Raw genomic sequence first — 11,066 nt, forward strand, 5'->3', positions numbered from 1 at the left:
CTCCAGCATGTCATGCATGTTTCTCAGGCGCAACCATCCTCGGACCTAAGAGGTGTTGAAATCGAGCTCCACATTCCTCCTCGGTGGCATCGCATTTCAAACCCAGTTGTTCGCGTCACTTTACAAGCCAGAAGTTCCCAAGGAATGGCCGGTGGAGAGGAAAGAGCCGCTCTCCACCCCTCCACCCGCCACCGCCTGGCATTGGAAAGTATGGCAGCATTCGAAAACACCAGCCAGTGGACAGTTCACCCTTAATCGCCATGCCACGCACGCCCCCTAGTGTTAGTTTCTCAAATCAGTTTTTAAACATGCACTGAAGTCCTTTTTAAAATTTGGGTCCTGCTGCTACATTTTGGAAAAGATATTAAGGGAGGCTAAAGAGTGTTCAATGTGAATTAAAAGACGGACTGGAAAGACAGCACGTTGGATATTTAAAATCAATGTTTGGATGATCCCCTGATGCAGATTGCTCCACTGCAACCTGCTGTTGGTCTCAAAGGAGAAAAAAGGATGGCAGCTCAAACCTGGGATCACAGAATCACAGTGCGGGAGGGAGCCTTCAAGGCCATCTAGTCCAACCCCCTCCTTGATGCAGGAAGGCCAGGACTAGAGCAGACCCAACGGGGTTGTCCAGCCTCTCCTTGAAGACTCCAGCCCACCTATGGATTGGTCACATAGTTAAATATATTTTTCCGAATTTTCACACAAAATCTGCCCTCCTGTAACTTAAGCCAGTTATATCTAGCCCTCCCCTCTGGAGCTACAGAGAACATGTCACTGTCTGCCTCAAAGGGCTACCTTTCTACAAATACGATGAATATTTATATACTGCCAGGAGTCGACACCGACTCAGTGGCACAATCGTTCCTTTCCTTTTTCCTTTTCAACTAAAATTCCCAAAGTAAAGTAAAGCGTGTTGTTAAGTCAATTTCAACTCCTGGCACCCACAGAGCCCTGTGGTTTTCTTTGGTAGAATACAGGAGGGGTTTACCGTTGCCTCCTCCCACGCAGTATGAGATGTTGATGCCTTTCAACATCTTCCTATATCGCTGCTGCCTGATATAGGTGTTTTCCCATAGTCTGGGAAACATACCGGCGGAAATTTGAACCAGCAACCTCTGGCTTGCTAGTCAAGTCATTTCCCCGCTGCACCATTACCTTCCCTGAACTCACAAACAGACCCTCCCCCAACTTCTTAAACAGGTGTGGGGGCTATTGATGTCTTTGAAGAAGAGTGGTTTGGTAATGCTGGTCACCTCCCCTCACCTCACCTCCCCTCCCCTCAGTGCTGGCGCGTCCATTAAGGCAGTTGCCTAGGGCGCCAAAATGGAGGGAGCGCTGCGCTGGCCAGCCTGCCGCCCCCCCCCCCCGCCGCCCCCCGCCGCCGCGAGCAGATTTGGGTAAAAACTACCGCTACCACTGTTGTGGTGCAGGCAGGCGGAGGGGGCGGACTGGCTGTGTGTAGTGTAGGCAGTAGGCAGGCTGGCGAGAGGGCTGCGCGCACCAAGCGGCGCCAGAGGCGCCTGGAGACTTGGGCATGTGATAAAAAGCATGGGGGAGGAGGAGAGGAGGGCACCGGCTATAGATGCGCCGGGACTTTGCTGGTTTCTGGGCGCTCGCGAGCGGAGCCGGCGGGAGAAACGTGCCTCGCAAAAGAGCGCGCGCGCTCCGGGAGGGAGCAGCGGCTTGTGGACTGCGAGGGGAGGAGCTGCTTGCTTGCCTGCCTGCCTCCCTCCTGAGGAATCCCAAGCGGCGAAGGAGCGGCACCCGCAGTGTGAGGCTCCCCCAGGCTGCTTGGAGCGGGCTAAGCGAGGGGAGGGGGGAAAGCCCAGAGAGCTGCAAGGAGCAACCGCCGCTTCCTCCTGCGGCACCAGGAGGCAGAGGGAGAGAGCGAGAGAGAAGAGCCCATGTGCGCAGGTGGGCAACACCCGTTTCCACCGCATTGCCAGCCCCTGGTGACTGCAGCCGTGGGTGGGGGGAGCAGAGCGAGAAATGGGACTCCAGCATCCAAGAGCCAGTTGTGAGACTGGGGTGGCGTGTGTCAAATACGAGATATAGCTTATAACTTGCTATCTTTCTCCTGCTGGATGGAGGTGGAGGACTGTGAAAGTGAGTGAGTGATGATTCGGGGTGTGTGTGTGTGTGTTGTGTTGCTCCCCTCCCGCTTCCAGTGTGTCAGTCTAAAAATGAACATGCATGTATCTGTAACCTATAGCTGTGTGTGTTATGTAGCTAATGACAATGTAGATGGCACACATTAGTTTTCCTTTTGCTTGGTTTGCTTCTATAATGTTTTTACTTGGGGTTTTGAACACAATGAGACTAACTTCTGAGTAGACACACCTAGGCTTGTGCTGCACAGCTATTAGGCATGAAATAATCTTGTTTTCTTGGCGAGGGGTTACTGGAAAGAGTGACATTTTTTCCTTGTACTACCATGTTAAATCGATTTCAAAAACACACTTATTCTTGCAAAAAGTCATCTTTAGAAAACTGACAATGTCTATTATAATAAATAGTATTTATTTTCACACACTTCATTTTATTTTACTATAAAAATAAAATAGAGAAAACTTCTGTTACAGGAAGATATTAGACACACATTTTGTCTCTGTGGACCCTCTTCGTTTAATGTTGGAGTTTTTGGTTTGTGCTGGCTTCCAAAATGCTTACAACTACTTAATTTAACTATTCATACCTTCATAAATAACCATATCATTTAAACTGGTGCTTATAGAGGAATTTCTGTTTTTAATACTAAACTAATTAGTGATGCCTTACGTTATGATGCTAGCCCTTTGAAAGCTATAAAGAAACCTTCAGGCAGGAAGTATACTTTTCTAGCCTTTACATGGTTTATAGAAGCAGTAGCTACAGACTATCCTGCTGCTTCAAGGTGTTTAAAGAGATGGACAAGATCACCAGGTGAGGACTTGACAGTGCTACATTGGTAAGGGGTGGCTAAATCAATCTGACCCCAATCATCAGCCATAGAATGAGCAGCTTCAGTGATCTTGATTCCCTCCTCCCTGCCAGAAATAATTCTTCTCCAACTGCTCATTCCTTTGAGGGATGGATGGCTTGGTCTGTGCCACTAGCCAGAGAACTAAAGTCCGGGTAGTTGCAGTACTCCTATCCAAGAAAGAACATCAGCAAGAAAAAATCTGTCTGGTGAGCTGGAAGTAAATGCTGTTCTTTAACTTGGCACTTCATTCTGGCCTTGTCAGACATCTCTCTCCTCTCCTCTACCTTTCCCCTCCACTCTGTTTTTTATTGCTCGAAGTTGCTCAAAGGCTTCCAGAGTCTATGCCACCACAAAAAGTACTTCTCTTCATACTACAACACAAAATCCAGAATAGTGTGCCTAATGTTTTTGTTTCTCTTAGGATCCTTCTCACACTTCCAGTGTCAGTGGCAAGTGGTGAACGCAGTTTTTCAAAACTCAAACTTCTAAAAACACACATACGCTCAACTATGCTCCAAAAGAGACTAGTTGGTTTGGCAACTATATCAATCGAACATGCTGAAGCATCAGCACTTGACCTGAAGGAACTGTTAACAAAATTTGCAAAGGAAAAGGCACGTAAAATAAGATTTTGATTTGCTTGAAATTGAAACATTAAAGAGACTTAAATTTCAGCATCACATTTAACATTTTTCAAAGTGATTTCTGTGCTAAAACTGTGTTCTGTTTGAGAAAATAAATCAGAAATTGTTTTATGACTTGTTTTCACAATTTTAAAAAAATAAATTAACAATGTCAAATTCTGTGCTTTTCATTCTTCCTATAATACATCTGTGTTTCAAATATGATTGGCCGGGGGGGGGGGGGCAGAAGGTGATCTCGCCTAGGGCGCAAAAAACCCTAGCACCGGCCCTGCCTCCCCTCCCCTCCCGTCCACAAGAAAGCGAATTAGCAGCACTTCCACCTTTATCCAAGGGAGGGAGAGGTTCCTCGCCCACCAGAACATGCATTGACTATGCATCAACTGGAACTGGATGGCTTGCTGCACCATCTCATCCCCGGTTACGAGCTTATTCATTCTTCCCCACAAGCCCCATCCCACACGTGGAAACAAGCACCCATCAAGACCCCGTTCTTGGCCGTTCCTCTGGAGGCATGAAAAGGGAGGCATACCTGCCACTTCACTTTCCTCATTTTGACTGCAGTCAAATGCTTTCCTGGGGAGGAACTTCCCCTTTCCCTTCCTGCCAGCACTTGCCTCTCCTCGTCTCCTTTCCCTGGGAAAAGAGAGGAATGTTGGGGTGCAGCACCTTGTCCCTCTCCCCTTACTCATCTCCATGCTGATTGTAGCAACTCTACAGGATCACCAGGTCCTGCTTGAAGAAGAACTCATAACAAAAAGGGCCACACATGTCAAGAACAAACCAATTCCAACAACAAACCGTGTGCTAACAGCAATTATATATAAACATGCAAATTCAGAGATTAAATCATTATACTTGTGTGTATATATATATATATATATATATATATCTTAAATTCTTTAAATAATTCTTTAAACTCTTTAAATAAACATATTTCAAAGAAACTAGAAAATGTCCAAAATTGCCCAGAGCACAGAATAATGAAAGTAGTAAAAATAACAGTCTAGCTAAATCAATATGAAGGACTGTGATTGTTTATTATAGTATTGATGATAACACGTTTATTCTGTAGTCCTTCGTGAGGAAGCCTCGGCAAAAAACACTGAATATCCGGACCGTTTTTAAGGACTTACTAGTGAAAGAAGAATTATTATTACAAGCTCCAGATAACAGAATGGATTATTATTACTACACATCTCTTTATGTCAAGGACTTACAAACGTAAGAATTACTATCTCTACAAGCTTCGGATAACAGAATGGACGATCATTACTACGCATTTCTGCATTTATCTTTGCCTACAACTTTGGGAAATAGTGAACTTGTTCTGAAGAAGAACTCAGCATCCTGAGCATAATAGGTCTCCCACTCCCAGAACCGGGAATCCTCCGCCTTCTCCACCCAGGGGACTTGAGGCTGGTCCCTCCTTGTGTTGCTGTCATAGCAAGTGATGAGTTGATCATCCACGAATACCACCTGAGTAAACCAGGGAAGACCCTGGATGGGCTCTGAGACCCCCAGGTAGAAATGGCATAGGGAGTGCCAGGAGGAGCCTAGAAAGGAAGAGAGAAGGGCAGAGTTAAGGGGACGTGCAGCCTAGGGAACCCCAAACCACTGTTCTTCAAAGACCTCAATAGCCCCTACCACCACAACTGTTTAGAAAGTTGGGGGAGGGTTTGTTTGTGAGTTCAGGGAAGGTATCTATAAATAATCCCAGGCAAAAAATGGGAGGGAGGAAAAGAGGGAAATTGTCAAGACACCTGAGAGAATGGGGAGTGGGGATAGCAAGTGGGTAGAAGAAGCCATTGGAGCAGGGAGGGAGAATTGGGAAGTGGGGGCTTGGTGGGGGTAGAATATGGAATGGGGATAGAATATAGAATGGCAAAAGGAATTGGGGGGTGGGGAAGGTAGATCTTTGCAGTCCCCAGGGGACAGAAGGGGCAAAGAGAGGCCAGAGTATTCTTCAGGGCCAGCCCTTCCATAGGTCAGAAGAGGTGACTTCAGGGCCCTTCTGGTAGAAGAACGATGAAGAACCCAATTCAACCCTTCCAGGCACCTTGCATCCTCCTTTTCTCCACATCCTGCCACTTCTTGGATGTCAAAGCACCACCCACCCACCCCAGTCTAACTGCTTTCAGTGCAACAGGGTTGCAGCACTTACTCCATCTCCAGTGTTTGTTATATGCATCAGAGCAAGAGATAGAGAGTGACCCCAAGATTGACACTGAAAAAGAGGGTGGGTCACCACACTAAAACAATTACTAGTCAGGCATATAGGAAAGAGGTTAAAGATCCTCAGAAAGCGGTCATCCAACTGCTGTGGATTACTGATAAGATGAACAAGGAGGAACCCTTCAACATGGAATCACACCACCGCTGCAAGGAGAAAATCAGGACTTTTCAAAACGAGCTGCGGCACAAACTTCTGGAAAGCAAACTATATCATTTTAAAGGTCCTATAGTTGCAAAGGGGGAGTGGGCAAAGGATAAGACGCATAGATCTACACTAACATTTCAGGGCTTGCGATTGGATGGAAATAGTCCATTAGAGGCAGGGGTGTAGCCACCATTGTGCGAACGGGTTCAAAGAACCCAGGCCACCAAAGAAAAAGGCCGCCAAAGCCCCGTGGCTCAGGCTCCAAAGGAGCCCAGAGTGAACTCCCCGCTCCCATGCCCGGGCTGCCAAGAGCCCAGGCGAACAATCTGCCAGTTATTTCAGGCAGCGCCGACTGCCCGATAGGATATTTTTCCCTTTCTCTCCCTCTCTGGAGGGAGAGAAAGGGGAAAACATCCTATCAGGCAGCTGACACTGCCTGAAATAACAGCCTGAGAGCTCGCTTGTGTTCTCGGCAGCCCAGGCCACACACCCTTTGCATGTGAATCACATGCAAAGGGGCGTGGTCCGGACTGCTGAGAGCCTGAGCGAGCTCTCAGCTTATCATTTCAGGCAGCGTCGGCTGCCTGATAGGATGTTGGAAAACATCCTATCGGGCAGCCGGCGCTGCCTGAAATAACAGGCAAAGAATTCGCCCGGGCTCTTGGCTGCCCGGGCATGGAAGTGGGGAGTTGTGTGGGAGAGGGGGAGTTCTTCTCATTTGTTCAGGCTCTTGGTAGCCCAGGGGGGAGGGAGGGAGTTCACTCTGGGCTCCTCTGGAACCCGAGCCACACCCCCGTGTGCATGATGTCACACGCACGAGCATATATGAAGGGGGCCGCTGAGCGGGCCTGGACCCAGGCCGCCGTTTGGCTGGCTCCGCGCCTGATTAGAGGTTAATCCTCGCGATATGGTAAAGATCATGGCTCAGTTTTATACAAACCTGTATGCACTGAAAGATATTTCTGTAGATGGCATTCAATCTTATTTAAATAGTTTCTGTGGTCTGAGTAAACATGGTCTTGGCTATTCCCTCACTGAAGAAGAAAAGGACTCTCTGACTCAGCCAGTGATGATGGAAGAGGTCAGAGAGGTTATCTCAAGGGGGAAGAGTGCATCCACTCTGGGCCCTGATGGCCTTACGTGGATCTTCTATAAGGTTTATGCAGACCTGCTGTTGCCGGTCTTAGTAAAACTCTTTAATTTCATCCTAGACAATGGTCATTTGAGTAAGTCCTTTGGGGATGGCCTTTTAATCTTTTTCCCTAAGAAAGGTGACACCATTCTACCACAGAACTGGAGGCCGATAACCCTCACAAATATTGATTATAGGATCTTTGCAAAAAACATTAAATAACAGACTGGTAAAAGTGGCTCTCAAATTGATCCACAGCTTACAGACAAGCGCCGTGTCGGGAAGAAAGATAACAGACTCTTTGTGTCTGCTGAGGGAGTTTTTTTTTTGCTCTATCCAGAACAAGAGCTGGAAAGGTCATCTCCTCCTATGGGACCAAATTAAGGCCGTTGATAAAATGAATCATAATCACCTATTGACATTATTGAAAGCTAAGGGTATACTGCCCCTTTTCGTCACCTGTATATAGCTACTTTATACAAACGTGACGGTGACGCCGCAGATTAACGGTTAGCAGGGTGACCCGATTGCTCTGCACTCGGGGGTTTGCCAAGGGTGCCCACTGAGTCCATTATTCTATGTCTTTGCTCTAGACCCGATTCTGATCAAAATTCAGAGAGAACCCCGACTGAGAGGGCTCTTGGTCTCCCTCTCTGCCCCGTGAAGTTTTCCTGGGGAAGAGGAAGAGGGAAAGTGATGGGATGGCTGAATCACCTGTTCCATCAGAACCGATCTCTGAGTTTAGAGTAAAATTTGTGGCTCATGCTGATGATGTTACCTTGCTGGTATCAGAAGAATGTGAAATCTCTGATATATTAGGCCTTTTCTGTGAATATGGCAAGGTCATATTCAGAACTGAATGCCGATAAAAGTGTGTTTATTAAAATGGACCCCGAACAGCAAAGGCTTTCATGCTTGCCCATCTCTGAATGTAAAAGCAAAGGGCCCCCGGAGCCTGAACTAGAGTGGGCAGATACAGTGAACATCTTGGGGACTGAATTTGGGATTAAGGAAAAATCGGGGGGGGGGGGATTGGACAGAATGGGAAGGAAAAGTGATGCTAAAAATCTCCATGTGGAAAAAATGGAACCTTACCATGTACCAGAAAGCAGTTTACGTCCAAACTTACCTGATAACCCCAGTGCACAACCTGGCAGTGGTCTACCCTCCTCTGCTCGATCTCCTTCATAGAATTGAAAGCCAAGTCTTCCATCTAGTATGGCATATGGCGTCCTTCCCGTTGGCCGGTGTGGCAGACTTTAAGGAGGTCGAGCGGGAAGGTCTAGTGCCTCTGCCGGCCCTGCAGCCCTATTTTGTGACTGGATTTATGTCTTACAGTTTTGGAAACTGGATTTTTGTGAATGTTTGTAACACGTCCAACCTCTTGCAGAGGACTTGTGTTTTGCTCTTCGCCCTGTGCTGGCGGGAATCAATATGGGGTAAGGCGTGGTGGGAGAAAGGGAAATTTGAGGGAAACGTCACACAAGCATTGAAAGGGAACCATCCAGATTTCCTGAGAGATCAGTTATTTACATTAAAGAAATGGAAGGTTGTGCTGGATCTCTTTAAAAGATCCTCCTCGGTCAAGCAGCTAAGGAAAACAATTTATATGGGGATTCTGGAAGAAGCCTTTTTCAAACCCGCTTTAGAACGTAAATGCCACAAATGCCACACATCACAGTACCTGTTGCAGCCTGATAGGCCTACAGCTCTGTTTAAGGGGGGGGGGAGGTCCCCTTTCATATGTGGGAAATGAGGCGGCGCTTATACCACCAAATGTTAATGCTTAATGCGACTAAAGCATGACTCCCGGAGGACCAACAGGAGTGTCCCAGAATCACCTGCCAGAAAAATGCCAGTGAGCTGGGCACAACATTCAAGGAAACCCTCTCACACTTCTTAAAGGAGTGTGTGGTGGCCAAGGCAGCGTGGCATAGAGTAAGCGAGATATTAGAGTGGCCTGTTTTGGAAAAACAGACTTGGGAAGAATTAACCTCTGGTTCGAGTGATAGAACCACTATTCGGGGTCCCAGGAAAAAGCCCTCAAGGAAACGGAATGGGACGGGTGCTCTCATGTCAAGGAACTGGAATGTTCACCCCTGTGTAATCCGGCTAGTGAACCTAGATGCCATTTACGCTATGTTCCTGCATAGGAATGGGGAAGTAAGACATGACCAAGAGATACACGTGGATAAGACAGTGAGTTTTTTCTGGAAGAGAATGTATGGTTATGTGCAGACAGACAAATATACCTCTTCCAAAAGGCAATAGAACAAGTTGTGGGAATGGTCCCTAGATGTGACGCACCCGATCACCTGATTTGTTTTAAACCCTTTTCCCCTTGGCTACATTATTGTTGACACATTCCTCACAATTCAGTTGTTCTCCGACCTTATGTCTGTTAATCTATGTATATATACATATATACAATGTAAAAACAGATCCTTTGTACATAATTGTGCTATGGTAACATACTGTATGCTTTGGTAGTTTGTTGGTTTGATTAAAAAAAATTGTCTTCAAAAAAAAGTTTGTCTTCCAAGGCTCCCCCTCGGCCAGGGTGTCCCCTTGCTTCCTCCTACACCCAGCCAGGGCAGTGAGCCACCCAGAGAAAGGAGCTCCCTTTCAGTGATTCCACCAACCACTAATAGGGGAAATGAAACCCTGTCAGGGCTGTGGCAGGTGCTGTTCTTGGCACTGGGACCGCCCCCTTGCCTCTCAGACTAGGCACAGGGGCCTGGCTTGGGGCCAGCTGGCCATTGGCCAAGGAACATCCTGGGGCCAGAGGAGCCACCTGTCAGACTTTGTGATCCTGCTGGCCCTAACAGAATGTTTTGTTTCCCACCCAGAGGCACTCTTACCCCTGGACTTTGGGGCCGAAGTCCAGGGCCTGCACAGCCCCTGGGGCCCCCACAAAACCTCTTTAGTCTGTCCCAGGTGGTGTGGTCATCCAGCTAAGGATGATGATACTTAATTTGCAGGGGAGAGGGGGCCTCCAAAGGCCTTTAGGGCCAGGCTCCAAAATTACCTAGATGTACCTCTGTTCCCACCTGTGTTCCCTCTAACAGGGATACCCAGATGTTGTTGACCACAACTCCCAGCATCCCCAGCTGCAATCACCTTTGCTTGGGGATTATGGGAGTTGTAGTCAACAACATCTGGGAATCCCTGTTAGAGGGAACACTGTTTCCCATCACATCTTTACAGTTTTTCTGCAGCAAAGGTGGCGGGGGTGGGGGGAGAGAAAGGACCCATCTTCACTTCTTGGCCCAAGGCCAACATCCTTAAGCAGAGGGGCTCCCTCCTGGCACCTGGGTGAAGCAGCCAGCTGTGGCCCACTAAGCAGCAGCTATTGAGAGGGGTCTCTCCCCCCACCCACCCCCAACTAGGAAGGAAATGCTCTAAACATCCCTCCCCTGGCAGTTGGCTGGATCCTCCTCTCCTCCCCAGCAGAGGGGGGTCTTCAGCCCTTGGAGTCACTCACCAGATCCGCAGGTCAGCTGCCCCCAAGAGCAGGCAGAGGGGCCAGCCAGGCAGCCACATCTTCACCTGGAGGAAACGTTTCCTCCTTCAGGGCACTGCGGAGGGAGGGAGACGGCCACCCCCAGATCCCCACCCCGTAGCACACATGGATCATCCCTAGGCATGGAGTTCAGTGGGTGGCTGCGCTGGCTTCTGAAACTAGAAGTGTGCGTGCTGTGGTGACCTAGGGTGAAGCCTCCGGCTGCTTCAGTTCTTGAAGCGGCTATGCTAAGAAGTTTTTGCTGAGAAGAGGTATAATGTAACCACAGCAGGAACAGCTGTGGCATCCAGGCCACAGACCAAGAGCGAGGGGGGCTTTAACAGCTAGGGTTGTTGGGAAGAAATGCTGCAGGGAATATGTAAGATAATGGGAGGGAGGGAGGGAGGGAGGGAGGGAGAGAGCACACTGCAGAGAATCTCTCGGAG

General features: G+C 48.1%; 1 long non-coding RNA gene across 1 annotated transcript; it reads right to left on the reverse strand.

Annotated features, from left to right (window-relative positions):
* Positions 1-4,633: 4,633 nt before the first annotated feature.
* Positions 4,634-10,736, reverse strand: LOC128342339 (uncharacterized). The gene is made up of 3 exons (XR_008314913.1): positions 10,603-10,736; positions 8,248-8,532; positions 4,634-5,162 (listed from the first exon to the last, which is right to left on the reverse strand). It is a non-coding gene; the product is annotated as an uncharacterized LOC128342339 (long non-coding RNA).
* Positions 10,737-11,066: the final 330 nt, after the last annotated feature.

Source organism: Hemicordylus capensis, chromosome 2 (genome assembly GCF_027244095.1).
Source record: "Hemicordylus capensis ecotype Gifberg chromosome 2, rHemCap1.1.pri, whole genome shotgun sequence".
Lineage (NCBI taxonomy): Eukaryota > Metazoa > Chordata > Lepidosauria > Squamata > Cordylidae > Hemicordylus > Hemicordylus capensis.